Source organism: Lissotriton helveticus, chromosome 5_1 (genome assembly GCF_964261635.1).
Source record: "Lissotriton helveticus chromosome 5_1, aLisHel1.1, whole genome shotgun sequence".
In the NCBI taxonomy this organism is placed as follows: Eukaryota; Metazoa; Chordata; class Amphibia; order Caudata; family Salamandridae; genus Lissotriton; species Lissotriton helveticus.
The window spans coordinates 1,771,285,337-1,771,309,076 of NC_136065.1; the positions used below are offsets into that span (position 1 = coordinate 1,771,285,337).

Sequence of the window (23,740 nt, forward strand, 5' to 3'; positions counted from 1 at the left end):
AAAATGAAGTAAATCGAAACTACATGTCAGCATGCATAGCAATCATAGGGGGAAGGAAGGAGGCGTAAGTGTTTTATATAAAAGGGTTAACAAAAAATGTATTAAATGTATTGTAAAGAAAATAGTGAAATACCTGTCTGGTTGTAAAACTTAAAGACTATGTCCAAATAAACTGAAACAACAGAAATAAACCAAGTACAACGAAATGAAAACAGCAAGTGAAATTACGGTTTTCGAAATGCATAGTCCTGGGACCATTCAAAGACTGCAATTTTCATGAGAAGGTCATTATGCGCACACAATAAGAAATTCAATTTTCACTTTCGGAATGTGCCAAAGAAATGCTAGAAGTTTCCTGTGACAATTTAAAGTATTTCTTATAAGTGATTGTTTCCTATGGTCTCTGACGTGGGTCAGTCGTTCCAATCAATGACTTTAATATTTTCTTTTCATTTAGTATATGGGATAGCGATGTTTAGGATGCCCATTAAACCTATCTATGAAGCTCACATACTTTCAAATTCCCCATGTTTTGTGAAGAGGATGTTCATAAAGGGCCTGGTCACGCAGCGTTCGTATAGCTTAAATAAATTGCATAAAAAGTAATTTGTGAGGTCAACAATCCCTTGTAGGAAATTGCCCCTTTTTGCATGGTTGCCCCCCACTGTTTGCACAATGTTGAAGTACTTTGACTAAGTGTGCCCTGGGTTCCTGCCAACCAGGTATCCATGACCTATGTTCTTTCCCTAAACTGTACCGTTGCAAAACCAAATTGGCAATTCTCTGGCCACATGTAAGTCCCTTGTAAAAGGTACCATATGTGCTAAGGGCACTGGGACCAGGGAAGACCTCTAAGGGCTGCAGCACTTATTGCGCCGCCCTTAGAGACCCTCTACCTGCACACACACTGCCATTGGAGGCTGCGTGTTTTAGTGCAGAACAAAGTGAAGAGTCGACATGGTACATGGTAAGCCCCACCTTTAGGTGGGGGCACTAGACCATTAGTGAGGGTACAGGTGCATGAGCCCTGTACTCCAGCAGTGTCTAAGTCCATTCTTAGACACTGAAAGGGAAGTAATGCCATGAAGAGTATATGGTCTGGGAGTTGGTCATTACAAACTCCACAGATCCATAATGGCTATACCGAAAACTGGGAAGTTTGGTATCAGACTTCTCAGCTCTTTAAACCCACACTGGTACCAGTGTGGGATTTAATAAAAAAGGCACGCGGAAAAACGACCTAACAATAGGGTCCTGGCTGAGTGCTACTCGCCAGCTGCCACCACCAGAAAGGTTTCTGGACCCCGGGGTCAAGTGCCTACCACTCTCGGGATCCTGAAACAAAGAACATACTGGGCGAGGTACCAAACCTCCTCCCCAGGATGGGCAGGGTCCATGAAGGGGAAGCTTCAAAGGCTTGCCGCCTTTGAGAGCTACCCTAGCCATTTGCTGCTTCCAGCAACTAGCCCCCACCTTGGGTGAGAGAATCGACAGGAAAACCAAATTAGGAGGAGAGGTGTGCCCACATTTGCCAACCCCACCCCTCAGGTGGAGGTGGTGAGGTGAAGCACAACTCTCAGTCCCCCCGTCTTGCAGATAAGGGTACCCGTACAACCAGAGGGAGGCTTATGCCCCCATCCCACTGATGGGTACGGGGTGTACCCACCCCAAGGAAGGGACCCATTGGTCCTGACCCATACCTAACTGTAATGCCCCAAAATCTAGCATTCAGGGGCAACCCTGAACCTTGCCTCAGCAGACCAGAGCCAACAAGAAAAAACAAGAAGAAGAAGGACTGAACACCCGTGCTGAGAGTCAAAGAGGAGGACACCAACTGACTTGGCCCCAGCCCTACAGGCCTGTCCCGACCTCTGACTCCTCCAGCAAAAACTTGGTGTGTCCTGCAGCCAGCAGCCCTCAAGAACCCGGAGGACCTACCCTGGCTTTTCAAACCAAAGACTTTGTCTCCCATGAGCACCAGACTTGCTAAAGACCAACCGACGCTGACTCTGGTCGACTCTGTGAGCCCCCCACCACACAGCACCCGGTGCCCATGAGCCTGAACCCGAGTGGCCAAACACCCCAAGGAGGTTCCTGCGGCGATCCTATCCTGGGCTACGGTGACCCCTGAATCTCCACAAGCTTATAACCCGAGCCTGCAGCCATTATCTGGGAGGTCCCCTCCAACCGCGACCAAAGGTGACACCATGAACGTCTCTACGGCCGAAGCAGTCCAAGGAGCCTAATCGCCCGACCGGCTCCGTCTGCGAGCACTTGCGGCCACAAGGCTTGAACTCCCAAAGACCCCATTCTCTGACCTGGTCACTGACCGCCTTCCAGGAATCCCCGACCAAATCCGCTGCTTGGACCAAGACCGAAGATCTCCACTGAGAAACCCAGGGATCCCCGATGACCGCATCTTGCACTCGGCCGTCACTGTGCCGCTGGCGGTGTAGTTCTTGTGCTGGACCCTTCACTGCTGACCTCGACACCAGGAGTTTTTTATGTGTTTCATCAACTAGGTGGCTTGCTCGTCCGCAGTCTCCGAACCAACAACCTTGCTTAGCCCGTTGGCTAATGTGTGGTCCCGGCAGTCTGCACCTGGCCGCCTCTGTGCCGCTGGCGGTGTGAACCAAGCGTCCATCTGACCGAGTCCTACTCACGGACTATAACCGCCTTTTTGTTCTTTCTGTACTAAGAATGTCTCGTGAGTAACCCTGCAAAACTGTAATTGTACTACAACATGCATTGACTTTTTTCCTTTCTCTTAGGAAATGTACCATCTTGGTATCTAGGGATACCTCGCTGAGTAAGAAAAGTAACTATAAAGTAATTTTGACTGTGTATTGCCAAAGTTTACAAACCTGTAACAAACCAGAGTTAATGCCAAATGCATATTTGTGATACCTTTCCTTTGAGAGTACAATTCTGCCTATGATTTGGTTCTAGTGATAAAATAAGACTAAATAATATTTCTATACAAACAAATTGGTCTGAGTTAAGTCTTTGAGTGTGTGACATCATTCTTTGTCTGTGTGTGTACAATAAATGCTTAGCACTACCCTCAGATAAAGCCTTACTGCTCGCTCACACTGCCACAAATAGAGAGTAAGGTGTTATCTACCTTTACCTCTGCCTTCCTTTGGGCATCCATTGGACTAATTCAAATGTTTAGGTATGGTAGGGAATTCCCATACTTGCAAATCTAGTAATAGGGGTGTAATCCTTCCACGGGGAAAAAATTGTATGAGGGTGGACAAAAAAATACACCATTGTGGGACTTATTGAATGGGGCCACCTGTAAAACAGTGGCATAATGGAACCTAAGCAAGACCCTCCCATCCACAAACTATATGGAGGGGGACCCCTTCACACCCAGACAGACGTTCAGGTCTAAGGTAACAAACAGGTGGCTGAGGAAGATCCCCCGGGGATAAAGAGACCAGTGAACAAGTTACTTACCTTGGGTAACAATATATCTGTAAGAGACATATATTAGTTATAGATTCCTTACCTTGGAACTACCCCCATGCATCAGACTGGATCCAGAGAATTTTTTCTTAGCGGTACCCCGGCGCGTCGGTAGGTGGCGTCGGTTGACTCCGCGTTCGTCGTTGACATCGTGATCGCCAGAATGAAGTCACGGTATCTACTTAGATGTCACCCCTACGCGCTGATCGTCAGTTCTTTTACACGACATTCCATGCTAGAAGCGCGGAGCCATGCCAGACACTGACCATTGGCGCACAAAACTAGGGCCCTGACAGGGAGTCCCTTACTCTAGAAGTCAGTTTGCAGAACGGGGAGTTTGGGTGGGGCGGTAAGGAATCTATAACTAATATATGTCTCTTACAGATATAGTGTTACCGAAGGAAAGTAACTTGTTATTCTGAAAGAGACTATTAGTTATAGATTCCTTACCTTAGAATAGGTAACCCAGCAATACGAACCCAGGGGTGGGTCTGCGAACCAAGTTCACACCAGAAAGTCCTGGCGAACTGAAAGGCCAAAGAAGCCGTCTCTCCGGACTTGACTATCCAGGCAATAATGCCTAATGAACGTGTGCAGTGATGCCCACGTGGCTGCCTTGCAGATGTCAGTGAGGGGGACTCCACGTACAAAAGCAATAGTGGATGCCGTCGCCCTGGTAGAATGGGTCCTACCGGAGGCTCCTTTTTCGCCAATGAATAACAGATTTTAATCCAAAGGACGATCCATCGAGAGATGGTTCGCTTTTTCACGGCCCGACCTTTCTTGGCACCCATATAGTTAACAAAGAGTTTATCGTCCACCCGGAATTGTTTTGTGCGATCCAGATAAAATAATAACGCACGTTTTGGATCCAGACGGTGGAGTCTCTCCTCCTCCTTGGAAGGATGCGGGCAGGAAGAAGTTGGACAAAGTGATGGTCTGTCCTATGTGGAAAGAGGTAACCACTTTGGGAAGTAAAGAAGGGCTAGTGTGGAGTTCAACCTTGTCCGGATGGACAGCAAGGAAAGGAGGTTTAGAAGATAGAGCCTGAAGCTCACTCACCCAGCGAGCAGAGGTGAAGGCAACCAGAAAAGCGGTTTTAAAGTCAAGAGTCTGAGAGGACAATTATGTAGTGGCTCGAAAGGAGCACACATAAGGTAAGTGAAGATAAGATTCAAGTCCAACTGGGGAATTACGAAAGGAATAGGAGGAAAAAGGTGAGTAATGTCCTTAAGAAAGCAATTTACAAAAAAGATAGCCTTTAAGAGTGCCCAGAGCAGAGCCCTGCGGGGACCTAGAAAGAATGACCAGGAGAACCTCTGAAAAGAGGGGCAGAGAGGGGATCCACAGCCTGTGCTGTTCACCATGCCGCAAATTTGTTCCATCTACAGGCATATGCCGTTTTGGTGGAGGAACGCCTGGCTGCCAAGATAATGTTACAGACTTCGTGGGGAAGGTCGAAAGCTGTCAACTGTTGACGCTCAATCTCCCCGGAAGGAGGTGAAGGCTGGACAGGTTTGGATGGAGAACCGACCCCTGCTGCTGCGACAGAAGATTCTCCCGAAGAGGCAGTCTGATCGGATTATCAATGGCCATTTTCAAGAGCTCTGGATACCAGACTCATCATGCCCAATCCGGAGCCACAAGAATGATTTGGGCCCAGCCGCACTTGATCTTTAGCAGTCTGGGCAGAAGCCGTATAGGCCGAAAGACGTATAGACGACTGCAATTCCACTCACGTCGAAAAGCGTCGGTCAGCGGATGCAGCCTTGGAAATTCCAATGCGCAGAACTGCTGACATTGCGCATTCTCTTCGGTGGCGAACAGATCTAACCAAGACTCTCCCCACTGCTGAAAGACACTTTGCACCACCTCCAAGTGAAGACGCCATTTGTGATCCATCATGCACTTGTGGCTGAGTTTGTCTGCCATGGCATTCAGGGAACCTGCCAGGTGTTGAACCACAAGGGTGATGTTCCAGCCATGTCCAAAGGTGAAGAGCCTCTTAACAAAGGGTCCATGACCCCACCGCCTTGTTTGTTGCAATACCACATGGCGGTGTTGTTGTCCGTGAACACCTGCACTACTCTTCCTTGAACAGAGGGAAGGACTGCCTTCAGTGCAAGACAAATTGCTTGGAGCTTCAGAAGGCTGATGTGGATCCCGGACTGCGCCGGAGAACAGAGGGCTCTGATCTCTGTCTCCCCCATGTGGCCCTCCCACCCCAAGAGTAACACATCTGTCACGACTGTGAACTGTGGTGGGGGAAGGGAGAGGGATTTGCTGTCAACCCAATCCTGGTTCGTTAGCAATGACTGCAACTGGTGTGCAGTGCCCTCCGAGAGCTGGACGCAATCGGAAAGATTCCCCTGATGCTGTGCCCACTAGAACTTCAGGTCCCACTGCAGAGCCCGCATATGCCATCTGGCATGCTCCACCATCAGGATGCAGGAAGCCATGAGGCCGAGCAACCTCAGGGTCATTCTCACCGAAATCCAGGGCAGGGGCTGAAACATCGGTATCATAGCCCTAATATCTCTGACTCCCTGCTTGGGAGGATAAGCCCGAAACTGCGCTGTATCTAGAACCGCTCCGATGAAAAGGAGTTTCTGAGAGGGAATCAGGTGTGACTTTGGCACGTTGAACCCCAGCGAGTGCAGGAGGTCCGTCATAGCCTGGAGGTGGAAGACGACAGCCTGGGGCGAGCTCGCCTTCAACAGCCAGTCATCGAGATAGGGGAAGACTGGAACACCTGATCTGCACAGATGAGGTGCGACCACCGCCATCACTTTTGTGAACACCCAAGAGGAGCTGGTAAGTTCAAAGGGGAGCACGGTAAACTGAAAATGCTCGTGGCCTACCGTGAACTGTAGGTAACGCCTGTGGCTGGCAGGACGGGGATGTGGAAATAAGCGTCCTGCAAGTCCTACGCTACCATTCAGTCTCCAGGGTCGAGGGCAGACAAGGCCTGAGCCAATGTGCACATTTTGAACTTGTCCTTCCGGAGGAAGCGGTTGACGTTCCTGAGATCCAAGATAGGACGCAGACCTTTGTCCTTCTTGGGCACCAGGAAGTAGTAGGAATAATAACCACAACCTACTTCTGGGACTGGGACTCGCTCGAGGGCTCCTTTGGCTGAGATAGCCATAACTTCCTGATGGAGAAAGGCCAAGTGATCCTCCAAAATGCAATGTAGCGTTAGTGGCGGGGAGGGAGGGGTACTCTCGAAGGGGAGGGAGTAGCCCCTTCGGACTATCTGCCAAACCCACATGTCTGATGTGATGTTGTGCCAGTGGGGGAGGTGATGGCGAATCCTGCCACCCACTGGCAACTTGTGATCCTGAAAGGTCGGACTTGGAAGGCTTGGAGGCTGATGCAGAGAGGCTACTGGTGGACTGACAGGCCCGCTGGCCCCAGACCCATGGTGCTGGGTCACACGTCCCCGGCCGCGCAGAGGCCTGTGGCCCTGGTTGGAACGTGGCGGGGCACCCCTTCCGGAGCCACAAAAGGGGCGAAAGGCGGACTGAACAGGGCGAGAGATGGCAGCGAGGCCCAAGGATCTAGCCATAGCCCGGAGTCCTTGAAGAGCTCGAGCGCATTGACTGCCTTGTCGCCAAACAGGAAATGGCCATCAAAGGGCATGTCCAAAAGGGTCGATTGGACATCCCCGGAAAAGCCAGTGGACCTCAGCCAGGCATAGCGTCTCAAGTCTACTGACGTAGAAATCGTTCTACCTAGCAAGTTGGCAGTATGCATCCCACATCGAATGGCGGACTTCGCTGCGGCTCTACCGTCTGCAACCGCACGGAAGAGTACAGTCCAGGCTTCCTCCGCGCACTGTGGCAGCACTTTTGCAACCGTGTCCCACACAGAGTGGATGTAGTGGCCCAAGAGACATGCGGTGTTCACCGACCGCAGTCCTAAGCTGGCGGAAGAAAACATTAACTTCCCAGGTTCTTGGATTCCCTATTTGGGGAAGCAGTAGGGAACGCACCTTTGGATGTTGAGGCTTGGACCAAGCTCTCAGGGGTAGGGTATTTGGAGAGGAAAATTGGTTCACCCGGCACTGGCGGTGGTGTTGGGCAATCATCCTATCCACAGGAGCCCCTGTGCTGGGGTTGGACCAACTGCCCACTAGGATATCCGTCAAGGCCTCGTTGAACGTCAGTAGGGGCTCCGAAGAGGCCGCTGCAGGTTGAAGCACCTCAGTCAGGAGGTTAGTCCTGACTGCCACCGTAGGAAGTTCAAGGCCCAAGGCCTCAGTAGCCCTACGCAACACCACAGTGTAGGAGGCTCCCTCCTCTGTGGCCATGGTAGGGGGAAAAAGAATACAGAGGTCTAGGGAGGTGTCCAGACTACTGGAATCACCCAACTCATCTCTCCAGTCCGACTCTTCTAGCTGGTCTGCCAGAGGGTCCATAGACCCCTCTCAGTCCTCCTCCTCCTCCTATGTCTGCCACTCAGGGTGAAAAGGAACGCCAGGATAGAACAGTGGTACAAAAGTACCGGCCGGCGCGGGTCCTGGCACCTGTCAATGCCAGTCCAGCTCTGTGTCCAAGTCGAGGGGGAGGCCAGGGTCGATGCCAGTCGGGGACACAACCGGCGCTGGAGGCGTCGTCAGAGGAATTAGCGCCGGGGGAAGTGTCAACCGGCACCAATCCGGATCCAGGCCTGGAACCATGGGGGCCCTGCGGTGCCGAGGCCGGAGCTACCAGCATCTAAGGCCTAAAATCCCCAGCCGAATCCACGGGGCCCTAAGGCGCGCCGGCGGAGTCGGGCTACCCAAAGAGGAAGTAGAGGGCTTTGTAAAATGCACGAAGCTGGGCAGGGGATGCTCCAGCTTCCGGGTAGGGACGGTAGCTCGGAGCCGTCCCAGCAGGCTCCACAGGCGGAGCTGATGGATGATGACCTTACACATCACGTGTCGCGTCCTGACGGCCGACAGACGGGAAGAAGGCGGAGAGATGGTGCTTCTTCGCCTTCTTCTTGTGCTTCGACTTACCCGAGGACGAAGACTTCGAGGAGGGATGATCGTGGTGACTTTGCAACCAGTCACGTCTCGACCGGGACCTCGAGTGACACAAAGCTGACTGCTGGGCCTCCAGAAGCTTTCGGGACCACTCCAGCAAAGGCTTCAGGTTCATGGCCCGACAGTCGGAGCACGACTTTCGGGTCGTGGTCGAGCTCCAGACACCAGAGGCACACGAGGTGTGGGTCCGTGACCGACATCAATTTTTGACAGGAGTCACAAGGTTTGAAGCCAGTACATTGATGGGACATGCCTACGTGCACCAGGAGTCAAACAACTCAAAAAAGATGTTGACAAAAGTCAAAAAAGAGCTAGTCAAAAAAGACTACGGGTACAGCTATCTCCGGATCTATGCAGGCTGGCACGGAAAAAGAAACAACTGTCTTCAGCATGAGGGGCTGTGTCAAAGTAGATACCGCAACCTCATTCTGCAATCACGATGCCAACGACGAAGATGAAGTCGACCAACGCCACCTACTGACGCGCAGGGGTACTACTGAGAAAAAATACTATGGATCCAGTTTGACGCCCGGGGTATTTCTAAGGTAAGGAATCTATAACTAATAGTCTCTTTCAGAAAACCCCAGCAGCATGGTGGGTCCTGTGTTACATCACTACTGCAAAAATATGTGAACACCTATAAACTTCTGCATATTCACCATCGATCATCAGGTAGTTATGAATGGGATGAAACATACACAGTTTGTTGGGTCATGGATTTCTCCATGGGTAACGTTATTTTATGATGCGTTACAAATTGTGCCATTTATTAATAATTATCCCTCTAAACAGTAAATTGTCAGACACCTAAGGTGACATCTCTACGGACAAGTAGAAGGTGAGGGTACAAACAATATGTATTAAAAAGAAAGCCTTGTTCTCATTGGAGAACTTTAAAAAAAATCTACTAGTGGCCCTTGTTTAGAGTTTGGTGGACGGCATACTCTTTCAAAACGTGGCAGATATCCCATCTTCTATATTACAAGTGCCATAAGCTAGAATGCATTTGTAATATGGTGGGCGGAACATCTGCCACGTTTCTGACAGAGTATACCATCAGCAAACTCCAGATAAGGTCCTTGGTTGCCATAAAGACCAAATTGTGTCTGTAGTGATCCTATCATAGTGTGTTATTTGACAACTATTTCCACTTCATGCAGTGACAATCAGCAAAAAAGGGAAACAGTGCACTGACTTGCTATTCCTTTTAGAAACGTTTTGCGAACAATCTTCCTGGTGACTATCATTACATCAGTCACTATTTAGAATGTAACACATTTTCTTTTAAGAAATAAACAACATTTTGCCAATATATACTTTTTCAAGTTGTAAAACTGTTTATTTGATTTTTAAATTGGAATTCTATTACCGAAAACATGTGCGAGTCGCTTGAATATATACATTTTATTCATTAAAACCCCAAAGGTTATATCAATCAATCAAGAATATTTGTAAAGCGCGCTACTCACCCGCTAGGGTCTCAAGGCGCTGGGGGGGAGGGGAGCTGCTACTGCTCGAAAAGCCAGGTCTTGAGTTGCTTCCTGAAGGAGAGATGGTCCTGGGTGAGTCGTAGGTGGGTGGGGAGGGTGTTCCAGGTCTTGGCCGCCAGGTAGGTGAAGGGTCTTCCTCCAGTGGTGGTTCTGCGGATCCGTGGGACGGTGGCGACGGCGAGGCTGGCAGAGCGGAGCTGGCGGGTTGGCGTGTAGAACGTGAGGCGGTTGTTGAGGTATTCGGGGCCCAAGTCGTGGAGAGCCTTGTGTGCGTGGGTGAGGAGTCTGAACGTGATCCTCTTGCTGACGGGGAGCCAGTGCAGGTCCTTCAGGTGGGCGGAGATGTGGCTGTGTCGGGGGATGTCCAAGACGAGTCGTGCTGAGGCATTCTGGATGCGCTGGAGTGTTTTCTGTAGTTTGGCGGTGGTCCCAGTGTAGAGGGCGTTCCCGTAGTCCAGACGGCTAGTGACGAGGGCCTGGGTGACCGTTTTCCTGGTTCCAGTGGGGATCCAGCGGAAGATCTTACTGGGCATGCGGAGTGTGTTGAAGCAGGAGGAGGTAACGGCGTTAACTTGCCTGGCCACCGTGAGGAAGGAGTCAAGGATGAAGCCCAGGTTGGTTGCGTGGTCCGTGGGCTTGGGTGGGCGGCCCAGAGCAGGGGGCCACCAGGAGTCGTCCCAGGCGGAGATGGATGGGCCGAGGATGAGGACTTCCGTCTTGTCTGAGTTCAGTTTCAGGCGGCTGAGCTTCATCCAGTCTGCGATGTCTTTCATTCCCTCCTGGAAGCTGGCTCTGGCGGAGGTGGGGTCGTTGGTGAGGGAGAGGATCAGTTGGGTATCGTCGGCATAGGAGATGATGTTGAGGTTGTGCTTGCGTGCGATGGCTGCGAGGGGGCTCATGTAGACGTTGAAGAGGGTGGGGCTGAGCGAGGAGCCTTGAGGTACGCCGCAGATGATCTTGGTGGCTTCTGCGAGGAAGGGCAGGAGACGGACTCTTTGGGTTGTGTCGGAGAGGAAGGAGGTGATCCATTCCAGGGCCTTTCCTTGGATCCCGGCATGGCGGAGGTGGGTTGTCAGGGTGCGGTGGCAGACCGTGTCGAACGCGGCCGAAAGGTCGAACAGGATGAGGGCGGCGGTTTCTCCGTTGTCCAGCAGGGCTCGGATGTCGTCGGTGACCGCGATGACGGCGGTCTCGGTGCTGTGGTTCGCTCGGAATCCAGACTGCAATGGGTCGAGGGAGCCGTTCGTCTCCAGGAAGGCTGTCAGCTGTTTGTTGACGGTTTTCTCGATGACTTTTGCAGGGAAGGGGAGGAGCGATATGGGGCGGAAGTTCTTGAGGTCTGAGAGGTCTGCGGTGGGTTTCTTCAGGAGGGCGCGTATCTCTGCGTGCTTCCAGCTCTACGGGAAGGTGGCGGATATGAAGGAGTTGTTGATGATGTCCCGAAGTTTGGGTGCGATGATGGAGTCGGCCTTGTTGAAGATGTGGTGTGGCAAGGGATCGGCTGGGGAGCCCGAGTGGATGGTGTTCATCGTGTGGGTGGTATCTTCCGTGCTGACCTGAGTCCAGGCGCACTGGGTGGTGGTGGGGGGTGTAGGTTCGGTGGTGGGGTACGAGTTCTGAGCGCCAAAGCTGTCGTGTATGTGGACGATCTTACGGTGAAAAAAGGTGTCCAGAGAGTTGCAGAGGTCTTGAGAAGGCGTGATGTCGTTGTTGCTGGCGTTGGGGTTGGAGAGCTCTTTCACGACGTTGAAGAGTTCCTTGCTGTTGTGGGTGTTGTTGTCCAGTCGTTCTCTGAAGGATGACCTTTTGGTGGTGCGGATCAGCTGGTGGTGTTTGCGGGTGGCGTTCTTGAGGGCTGTCATGTTTTCCGTTGACTGGTTGTGGCGCCAGGCTTTCACGGCAGAATTTCTTGAAATCTTTGAGATCGTTGGTGAACCACGTGGCTTTCTTGCTGTTGAGGTTGCTGGGGGGGGTTTTCAGTGGAGCATGGGTGTCGGCGCAGTCGGTGATCCACTGTGTGAGGTTGCAGGCTCCTTCGTTGGGGTCCGTGGTGTTGGTGGGAGGGTTTAGGCTCAAGGAGGTGGTGAGTCGGTCGGTGGTGATCTTGCTCCAGCATCTTTGGGGGGTTTGTTGAGGGCGGTGGTGGGTCGTTGTTTTCCTGAAGTTGAAGTGTATGCAGCTGTGGTCGGTCCAGTGGAGCTCAGTGGTGTGGCTGAAGGAGATGTGGTTGCTGGAGGAGAAGACGGGGTCGAGCGTGTGGCCGGCGTAATGGGTGGGGGTGTTGACCAGTTGCTTGATTCCGAGGTTGGCGAGGTTGTGTAGTAGGGCGGTGGTGTTGGTGTCCTGGTCGTTCTCCAGGTGGAAGATGAGGTCTCCTAGGAGGATGTAGTCGGGGGAGGCTAGGGCGAGCGGGCTGATGAAGTCTGCGATGGCCTCGCTGAAGTGTGAGCGTGGTCCCGGGGGTCTGTAGATGAGGGTTCTTCTGAGGGTGGTCTTGGGGTCGGTGTGAATCTGGAAGTGCAGGTGCTCTGCGGTGGCGAGGGTGTCGTCGGTGTTGGTCGTGATGCGGATAGTGTTTCTGTGGGCGATGGCGATGCCTCCTCCGGTCTGGTTGACGCGGTCCCTCCGGATGATCTTGGAGACGTCTGGGATGGCAATGGCGATGTCGGGGGCTGAGGAGGTGTTCATCCAGGTTTCCGTGAAGAAGGCGACGCCTGGTGCCGTTTTGTCCAGGAGGTCCCATAGTGCCTGTGGATGGAGCGGGTGTTGAGCAGGATGCACTTGAGGTGGTTGTTGTTGGCGGCTGTTTTGGCTGGCGTGGTGCAGGACCGAGTGCAGGTGAAGTAGCAGGCGTGGCAGGTGAAGGCTCCGTGGGTGAGTTTTGGGATGGCTTGGTAGCAGGCTGGATGTTGGCCGGTGTTGAGTGCGTGGAGGGTGGCGTTGTCGTAGCTCAGTCGGGTTGGCTGGCTCTGGCGGGGTCCAGGGGTTCTGGCGCTGGGCGCGGTCCAGGCATGGACTGGCTTGCCTTTGGCGCGCAATCGGCGCGCACGCTGCGCGTGGCCACTGCGCGTACGTGTGGTCCCCGCCCTTTATGGCGAAGTGGGAGGGAGGAGCAGCTGGGAGGCGGGAGCGGGGCGGCGAATGGGGAGCGGGAGACAGGAGAAGGGGGCGGAGCAGCAGGAGAGCAGCGGCGGGGGTTGGAAAGAGCTGGAAAGCGGAGCGGGGGAGAGCGAGGGCAAGCCTGGGCAAGCCTGAAGAGCGTGGGCAAGCCTGGAGAGCGAGGGCAAGCCTGGAGAGCAGGGGCCCTAAGGAGAGGCGGCAGCAGGAGGGCCAAGCAGGCAGCCGCAGCAGAATCTGGGCACACGGGGCCGTGCGGTAGTGGAGTGACCGGGTCAAGTGAAGCACGGTTGGCATACACAGAAAGAAAATAGGTTACTTACCTGTAACTGTGGATCTCCAGTATTGGTATCTTTCATAGATTCACAGGCTTGAATCATTCTCTATCGTTGAAGTGGGAGTCCCATGGTACATATACACACAGCAGTAAGTGATGACTTTATTATTGAAGTTAATGAAGTTTTGGCCAAGCATTATGACTAGGAAGAGCTATTAAAATTAATTGTTTTCTTCTATTAACTACAATATTAATTTACTTACTTATTGCTATGTATATATGTACCGTGACTCCCACTTCGACGAAGCAAATTATTTAAGCATGTGAATCTATGAAAGATCCAGCACTGGAGAAATGTAATGATCATCACATCACCCTTAATGACACAGATGCAATTCCAAGTGCTGTAAATCACTTTACAGATTACCCATCCCAACTTGTCAGAGACAACTATGAATGTAGTACCATTGATTTGTCTGATTATCTGATATAGCTTACCTGCACTTTGCTTTTAGGTGTTATTTATTGGTATACATATTGTGAGTTCATGAGCATTTCATTTAGTATGTGAATTATGGTTTGCATGGCTGCTTTGTGAGTTATGGATAGTAGTCTTAATCATAATTTGCGAATGTGTTTTTTCGGTTTTAATTCATAACCATAAGTGGACTTTAACTGTGTTTTTAGGTGAATTGAGGAGTTTTTAAGCATGTCTTCTGGTGTTTTAAAAATTCCAGCCTAACCTTTAACATTTGTCTTTTTCATTGAGTTATTTTTTTTGGGCCATATATTGCATCCAGGAGTTTCATGCGCCCCACCCTCCAACAGGGGCCAAACCTCAGCAAGCTGCTAACCCTGACATGTGCAGCAGTGGATGGCCGCAGGGACGGTGCCCATCCCTCCTTTGCTGGACGGAACCCAGCTGTGCAGGCCTTTGGCCATGTCTAATAGGGGTTGGTTGTAGTGCCAGGCCTCCAGCTAGGTCCTCTGTCTAATCCGTTGAGGGCAGCCAACCCCATTGGGCATGGCCTGTGCATTGGCGGTTTGTCACAGGATTCTGTCTATATCCAGACCCTTCTTTCTTTATTTTGTTTTAAAATATTTTTAAGGGATCTCCTGATCCAAAAATCGGGCTGAGCAGATGTAGGACAAGCTTCCCTGCCCTGGTGCAGTGGATCCGGTATTGGCAAGTGAAGCTTCCACAGATCCAAATGAATGCAAATGTATATGCAGACCTACAAGTTAACAGCAATCGTACATTCGTTAATAAAGCTACATTGGTAGCATTTCCTCTGTGGAATGTGGGTTAGGTTTACCAACCTTATTTACTTTCTGATGCCTAAAGTAAATGTTACCTACCTTCGGTAAAGTAAAATATCTGGTAGAGACACAGTCTAGCCGCAGATTCATTAACTTTAGAATTCTCCCTAGGTGCGAGTCTGGATCCGGAAATGTTTCAGCAGTACCTCTGCGTGCCGGGGGACGGCGTCATATAGCTCCGCGATGACGTTGACTCCGGTCATTAAATCAGTGGAACCGAGCCATAGAAGTCCCCTCTGGCACGTGGACGTCAGTTTCTTCTGTGAAATGTTATGCACCAGAACGAGGAGCCACTATAGAAACTGAATGTGGAAACAGTGTGCCAAAAAATATCAAAAAACTTTGAAACATTCAGAAAAGGAGACGAAGCAAATGGTATGTTAATACCCAATACAACAAGGACTTTAAAGAAAAAAAAGAATCAATGAAGCACATGGCTACGTGAAACCCTGCTCCCTGGTGAATAACCACCAAGCAAGGGAAGAAAACCTTATACTCTATAGATCATTCAAGAAAAATCTTTGAAACCCTGTGTCTTGGTAAATAACCCTCATGTAAGGGAAGAAAAACGTACACTCTATAGCCCATTTGTCAGTGGTAATTAGTCGCAGGATAATAGCAAAACAAAACCTATCAAGCTGTTTGTCGAATCACACCATTACGAGACATATTGACAGTGCCAATACCAGGTATAATGATACCAAACAAAGACTTTCAAAGAAAGAACAAATAAATCAATACTACCCACTGGCGTCCAATCCAGTGTGAAATAGAAAACACCCCCCACCCTACTGACCACACGAATTCGGAAATGGACGGTATGGCATCATCTAAACAAAACCTATGTGGCCAGGCCAAGTGGTCTGTTTAGTCCCAACATAGGTTGAGATAGTGATCCCCGGTGTATAAAAACAGTACTGAAAAAGGGTATAACCCTTACATCATAGGTCATTCGCAGAGTGGGGAGGATGGGCAGGGAGCTAATGAATCTGTGGGTAAACTGTGTCTCTACCAGATATTACGTTACCAAAGGTAAGTAACTTTTCCATGTAATGGAGACATCTAGACGCAGATTCCTTAAAGTTTGAATTAAATACCATAGGAATACCCCCTTGGAGGAGGGTCTGCGAACCAGTCCTACGAACGTTCTCAAAGAGAACCAGCCGGTCATAACTAAAACCCAACCAAATGTACATAGGAAGAGCAGAACAAGAGATTGGCTCTCAATAGAATCCGTGAACACTGTCACAGGTGAGGAAACTGCAGCCAGAAGTCTCCATCAGATTGTTTCCGACACTACAAATCACACAGCGTAAGATACAGAGTTCATCTCATAAGTTCTAGGAATGAACAAATGAATTACCTATCCCCTCCACATAGAAGGCAACTAACTTGTGTATTCCAAAGAATACACCATAAACTCAGAGTTTACTCTCACAATTTTCCAAAAAGTGAAGCACAAATAATGAAAATGTATATATGAAGTCCGCTCAGAAGGAGACAACAACCTACACCATGAAAACACATAGTCCAAGAGGACTTTAATGAAGGATGAACCACAAGAACATGTATTCAAAAGAATACAAAATGTTGGCCCTGAATCCAGCATCGCCATAATAAATATGCACACCACAGCAGTAGTGAAGACATACTACGCTGATTACTCTAACGAGTAAGGACCAGAGAGTCCCTATATACCAGATTTATCACTGGCATACCAACATGTCCCTATTGAGAGACAATGAAAGGTCGAAACCATGCACATTTTAGCATAGTGAACTGCTGTAAAGTAGCATGTGTCAGGAAATCTTTCATACAAGAAAACACTTCTCTTGACAACCTCTTGAGCACAATGCTCATCCTCAGAGGCTAAAGTACAAAGGGAAATCTCCCTCGGTCATCTAAATCGATACCAGGCTAAAAAAAGGAAAACATTTGTACTGAGAATAAAGCATCTTCTATCGCAGGCCACCAAGAGGTCAAACCAACAACTGACATGTAAAATGCCCTAACAAAGCTTACTCACTTTGAAAGAAAAAGCCTACATCTCAAGTATAAAGACAAGTTACAACCGTAACAAACAACAAAAAGCTATGACTCTGAAGACGTTTGTCTTTCAGGGAAGCGTCTTAATGCTACATCAGCCTGACTCCCAAAAAGATAGGCACCACAATCGACTGGACAGCCGCAGAGAAACCGGAAGTTGCCAAACAAGCCCTACACCTTAATGCCACTGCCGATGTCATAGTGTGACCTACAGAGTCCGTGGTGCCCATATCACACCTTATGGTAAGCCTAGCAGCCTGATGACCATCTTTAATCAAATCACCAATCTCCGAGCGGACATTATCCGGAAGAGATGGTAACAAATTCAGTAGCGAATCCCATAAAGCATGGGAATATCTCCACAGCACACAAGATGTATTTGTGGATCTCAAGGCTGAGCTTGCCGAAGCAAAGATGTGTTTATCACATGCATCACGAGTCCTAGACTCCAAGCTCACTGGGGTCTTAGGAACACAATCTACATCCTGTGAAGAAGTCGCAACCTGAGTCACCAAGATACTGGTGGAAGGGTGTCTATGAAGACAAACTGGGCCCCCAGGTGCAGGCAGGTGTCTATGTGTAATATCTCGATCTACTGAGGCCCCGACTCTTATCTTATAAATAATACATTTTAAAAGGTCCTCCCCAAGCGGAAGAACAGGTTCTTCCCATGTCTGTCCCTGAAAAAGGACCTCGATCAAAGGTTCTGTGGACCCTCACACCATAGGAACTGACAAGTTTAAAACCGTAGCCACTTTCATTAGAATTCCTGCAAAGGAGGAACTTGCCTCCATGGCAAGGCCAGGGGGAGAAAGCAGTCCTGAAGCTGGAGAAAAATCCAGGCCACAAGCCTCTCCCAGAGCAGACAACCAGCTCTCCTACATCTGATGCACGCACATCTCAGAAATGGGCTGAAAGGGCCATGCCTCAATCGACACAGGCTGTGTTTCCACAACCTCTTCCTGAGAAGGAATTAAAACCTGCCTATCCCACTCAGTCTGAATAGTCGACTCTGCATTCGAAGTCGTACAAGGTCTACACGGTGGAGGAGAAGCAATTCCGAGCGACACCGCCAACATCAGTATCGAAGTCGGCTGATCAAAGTCTGGCACCTAAGGTCGAGATCCCAAAGGAATGTGGATGCCAGCTGACGTCAACTGGCACAAACCTCTTGACTCCAATGGCTGAACCATCACCGAAGGAAAACCCTCCAACAGCGCTCCACTCACCTCCTTGGGGCCTAAAGGCGCTCCAGAGGGAGATGGGGTCCCAAAGATAAGGTGCAAGGAATAATAATATTCCTTCATCTGAGCCATCGACGAACTGGCTCCCGGAAACACGGGGAGACGTGGTGCGGAGTTGCGTACGGCCTCCTCAACCATCGAGCGGGAGCAGCCATGCATAACAGAGTCCCCACGCGGTGAAGTCCGAGAATGCTTCAACCACCTTACCTTTTGACTTCCCTGGAGAACGATGTCCTCCAGACCGTCTTTGGCTCCTAGATCAATCCCGCTTTCCCAGGGATGACGAAGACCGAGGCTAGGAAGCGTCTAAGGATCGTGACACACGAGCCGCCTTCAACTTCAAATGTCGCTCCTTTAATGACTTTGGTTTTAGTTTCTGACAGGAGTTACAATCTTTGGCGTCGTGGTGCTCGCCTAAACACCAAATACAAATTGTATGCATGTCTGTCACCAATATTTGTCGGCTACAAGGCCCACAAGGTTTGAAACCTGTAGACATAAGAAAAAGGCACACTGTTTCACCGACACAAAGTGTCAAAGCAGGTCAAGAAAAAAAATCGACCCACGGAACCGCTTTTCCAGAGCCGCGTTACAGTGTGGAAAAGTAAAAACTGGCGGCACCGCACCAGAGGGGACTTATATGGCTACACTGACGTCATGACCAGAGTCAACGTAATTGCGGAGCCATACAACGCCATCCCCCTGCGCGCAGAGATACTGCTGAAAGTTCTGGATCCAGACTGGCACCTGGGGAGAATTCAAATAATAAGGAATCTGTGGGTAGGTGTCTCTATCAGATCATATCTATCTAGAATACATTTTTGAGACATAGGTCAAATTAGACCATTATTTATTAAATGCTATTTTGATTTCCCAATCGCTATAGAACTCTTCTAATATCCATGCAATTAATTCTCCTGTTGGTTTCCTTAACACACTTAAAACTAAACTAATTAGCCAAAATTAAAAAACACGATGACTATCAGGAGAAAAGATGGATGTGTTCTCATCACCGCAGAGGGTATGTGTGGGAAGGATTGTAGTATAGGGTTAGGAAAGAGAGTAACCCTCAAAAGATTAGGTATTATTTTCATATATTTGGGCAGAGGAGGGGCAGATAATGGGCCTCATTATGATTGCGGTGAATCCGCATACTCCGGGACGGCGGAAGCCACCGCCGGCCTTGAGTATGCGGATTCACCGCAGCAGCCACATAGAACACCCACCGCCAGATTAGGATGGCGGTGGGATTGCGGTTGGACCAGCGGCGGACGGCAGGTCCGTCCGCCGCTGATCCGCGGGGTGGGGAGGGCTATTTGGTGACGGTGTCTGCAAGACACCGTCAGCCAAATTAGGATTTGCACAGAGACATGCTTTTCCGCGGCGGCTTTTCCGCCGTGGAAAAGCATGTGGACTTTGGCTTTTGGGGGCCCGTTGTGGGCCCCCGGGGTGTCGGGGTGCACATGGGGGGTACCTATGGTACCCCCCAACATTTACATGCACAAAGCGGCAGGCACCGCGCGGTGCCTGCCGCTTTGTGCATGTAAATGTAATACAAGCATTTTTAACATTGCGGTGGGTGCTTCTTGAAGCAGCACCCGCCGCAATGTTAAAAATACAGGATATGACCGCCAGGGTGGCGGTCACATCGTAATTTGCACGGAGGAACCGCCGCTGCCCCTGCGGACGGTCCCTCCACCTCTGGGGTGGCGGATGGACGCAGGTCCGTCCGCCATCCTAATCTGCCCCTAAGATAGAAATCCAAGGGTGGGAATCAGGACATCAGGTTTGTTTGTATTTTAAAACATATTATGGTTGAAGGGTAGAAATTAGGTGAATAGTTGTGTTTTGTAAACATATGTTAAGGTGTTATAACAACTCCAACCATAACCTTTAACATTTTTCTTTTTCATGTGATTTTTTTTAACCATATACATCATCCAGGAGTTTGAGTGTCCCACCCGCAACCAGTGGCCATTCATCAGCGAGTTGCTAAGTGTGCTGCTGCTTAGAGGGTGTTGTAGGTGGGTGGCAGGATGCCAGGTATTCTTTTTTTTAGAGGAAGGGGTGTCATAGCCAGTTGGTTGGTGGAGTGGGATGAAGGCCATATTGTGTGAAGGACGAGTTACTTACCTTCGGTAACGATGTATCTGGTAGAGACACAGTCTAGCCGCAGATTCCTTAATTAGAATATCCCCAGGCATCAGATTGGATCTGGAAAACTTTCCGCAGCAGCACCCTGTGTGCCAGGGGCGGCGCTGCAGGGCTCCACCCTGACGTTGTCCACGGATGTTTATATAGTGTAAATAACAAGGACCCCCTGTGAGAGAAATCAATTCATATTCCAGGGAACAACACAGTGTAAAAAACTTTTTGGCATAATATCAACACAATGGGAAGGAGAAACTGCACAAAGGAACTAGAACTCAATAAATGTAAAAAGCCAAGTATCATTTAATAAATGTGGCAAAATTCGTATTAAAAACAATTAGTGAAAAACATAAATACAGCTCAATAATACAAAAAACAGGCTAAATAATATTTATATAGTACATACAAAATGCATCTATAAAAAAGACTGTTGTGACGGTGGCAATCTATATTGTTCGATGCGCGTTTCGGCGTTGTGAAAAACGCCTTCTTCAGGAGCCACAAATAAAATCAAGATATGCGATAGCCAGATTATTGCAATCAAAGAAGCCTTGTTGGGGTGAGCGCTAATAAGTCCTGATACCCCACCAACTTGATTCCTGACTGCTTATCTTAAAGGCGGTTACTAAATCGAAGAATCGGTGAAAGCATGTCTGTATTCTTCGAACCCACAGAGAAAAATATCAGGGGTATGCAGTCGACAATACGTTCACTTCGAAACCGATTCTATGAAGTGTCCTTTAAAATGCCGAAGCAAGAACGCATTAATGCTGCCGGATTCTTATGGTTTAAATGGAAAGCGACTGGAATTTGCCGGCGCGATAAAGCTGTGGGAGGATATATCACCACGCTGGGTTCGCACTTCGAGAGTAGAAAGTATCTTTGCCGTGTAGATCAACCTGCGGGAGCCGCATACAGGATAGCCGCTGGCGTCCCGCAGCCGTAGAGAATAGATGCATTTTGTATGTACTATATAAATATTATTTAGCCTGTTTTTTGTATTATTGAGCTGTATTTATGTTTTTCACTAATTGTTTTTAATACAAATTTTGCCACATTTATTAAATGATACTTGGCTTTTTACATTTATTGAGTTCTAGTTCCGTTGTCCACGGATGTGACATCAGCAGAGCCATATGAGCCCCACCAGGCACGCTGACGTCAGTTTTGTTGGAGTAAATTTCCGCGCCGCAACGCGGAGCCACCATCAAAAACTGTGAGAGTATGGGAACAGTGTGCGAAAAAAGATGAAAAGGAAAATAATTTGAATGGTGAGACAGCACCATAAAGAACAGTGGCAGGCACTGTATTCTGAAAATTAGCGAAGGGAAAGATCAGAGCACCGCTCTGAGATGCAACCTCACAAACCCGAAGGCTAACCCTCCCCGGAGACAGAAAAAGATGTGAAAAAAACATCATGGCAGAAGACAGAAAGTCTACAACCACAATATATAACTGTGAAGGGCAACGAGTCCAAAATAGGGGAGCAATGGCAATCCACCACAAGTCGGCACCAGAAAGGGACACCGTATCCCCTGTAAGAGACCTATAAACTAAATCAGAGCTAACAGACTTCAAATCAAGTGGACCCCCGGGGAGGTAAAAGACTCCAAGACAATTGAGAAAGAAGGGGGGTGGTGAGTAGACCCTACACTTGATGACCAAGGTGGTAGGGATGTAAAAGGACACATGACACATGAGTTTACCGCCCAATAATGAGAAAGGGCGTAGCAGCAAGTAAAACAGAATGAAGCATCCTGGAGAGGAGTGAAAGATGTCACCCAGCAGAAAGACAAAACCACCTGGAGGGAGGCGAATGCAGAAAACCCAACTTGAAAAGGTCCTCGCAGAACGGGGAGGATGGGCGGGCTTTAAGGAATCTGCAGCTAGACTGTGTCTCTACCAGATACATTGTTACCGAAGGTAAGTAACTCGTCCATCTGATAGAGACATCTAGCCGCAGATTCCTTAACTTAGAATAGATACCATAGCCATACCCATAAAGGAGGCGGGTCAGCGACTGAACTCCACCAAGTTACAGAGAGAACTTAGCCGTCAACAAGGTGACAAAACACAGTGGGGACACCAATGCCAGCGCAGCCAACGCCCGACCACAAAGCTCTGAAAAGAGCGGAAAACGTGAAAGAACAGCACTAAAACCCCTGTGTGTAACCGGGGTGGAAAGAAAGAAGTATAGGGCTAGAAAGGCCGGTGCGGAAGTTAGAGTTCATGGCTCCGTAAGAAGAGGAACTGAACCTAGGGCCCGATGGATCCGCAGGATCCGATGCGTTGACAAGGAGGAGAAAACGGTATGACATTGTCAGCGCATATCGGTAAAATATACACAACAGTAGAAAAAAGCACTGTTGAATCTGCACGAGGTAAGATACGTGGGGCAGCAATGACAAGATGCCGACCCTTGGCCAGAAGTGGCGGTAATCCCAGAAACCCAAGCCACTCTAGTACACAGTCGCTACTTAACAAGAGATGGAAGAGGGCGGACGGCATCAAGCAGAAGCACCCAGCACACAACCACAGCAAGACTGGTACTTATGTGGAAGTCAGGAATACTAATAAACATAGTGTGGACGCCAGAACCACACCAAGCACAGGTAATCCCCCTGTAGGGAAGCATGAGCAGCCCAGATACACCCAAGAGGTCGCACCATGAGCAGACCGGGGCAAAGACCAGGGACACCACAGCAAGGAACATTGCCTGCGCAACTCCGCTGAGGGAGAGCAGTATATATATATATATATTTCAAATACCCACATTAATCCCACTGTGATAAACGATTTTGGTGAATCACATGCATAATTCTCTATGGGGGCAGCATTTTCGGTATTTAAAGCAAACTAAATACATGCATTGTGCTTAATATTTATGAAGGTATGCCTTACCTGCATTTATGCTGATTTTTTAGCTGTGGACAATATATACATGTAGTATTTCGTCTGTGAGTTGATCACATACCTTATAGTATGTTGTTTATGTTTATTCATCAGTCCGGTGGGAAGGGCTACTTAATACAGGTGCAAGACCACGCCAAACTAGATTGACAAAGGCCTCTTGAAGGCTGAAACGCATCTCTCCTTGTGCTTGGGATTGAGGGCGACCTGAATAAATAAAAAGATGCCGAATCTGGAACCACCTCGAGTCCATGCCTTCTTACATAGAGCTTCTGTGGGAGGTGGTTGTTTGTTTCATTTGATGCAGCGTGAGCGGTCGTCACGCTTTCACGGAACACCAGTTGATTGTGGCTCTCCCTTCAGACCGATTTTGTGGAGGAGCACTGGAGTGCTAATGGGTGAGCCCCCAGCTGTACAGCCAGGAAGAGGAACGAGGATGACTGTGGCAGAGGATGAGGGTCTCGTAGCGGGGTGATCTTTGCGACTGCCAGCATGGTATCTTTGTTTTCACCAGCAAGAAAGGCCTTGCCCGGAAGACTGGTACCAGCTGGTGACTGGGCAACGCAGATTCCAACGCCGATGTGGTGAGGTGGTTTTGTTGATGGGTCCCTCTCAACCCCGAGGTTATGCCATATTGTGACTAATTGTATGCCAACTGTCAGCGTCCCTTTTTTATTAATCAATG

General features: G+C 49.3%; 1 protein-coding gene across 3 annotated transcripts in view; it reads right to left on the reverse strand.

Annotated features, from left to right (window-relative positions):
* MAPT (microtubule associated protein tau) overlaps positions 1-23,740 on the reverse strand; it is a 1,132,093-nt gene that overhangs the window by 224,229 nt on the left and 884,124 nt on the right. The gene's annotated exons all lie outside the window — the stretch shown is intronic.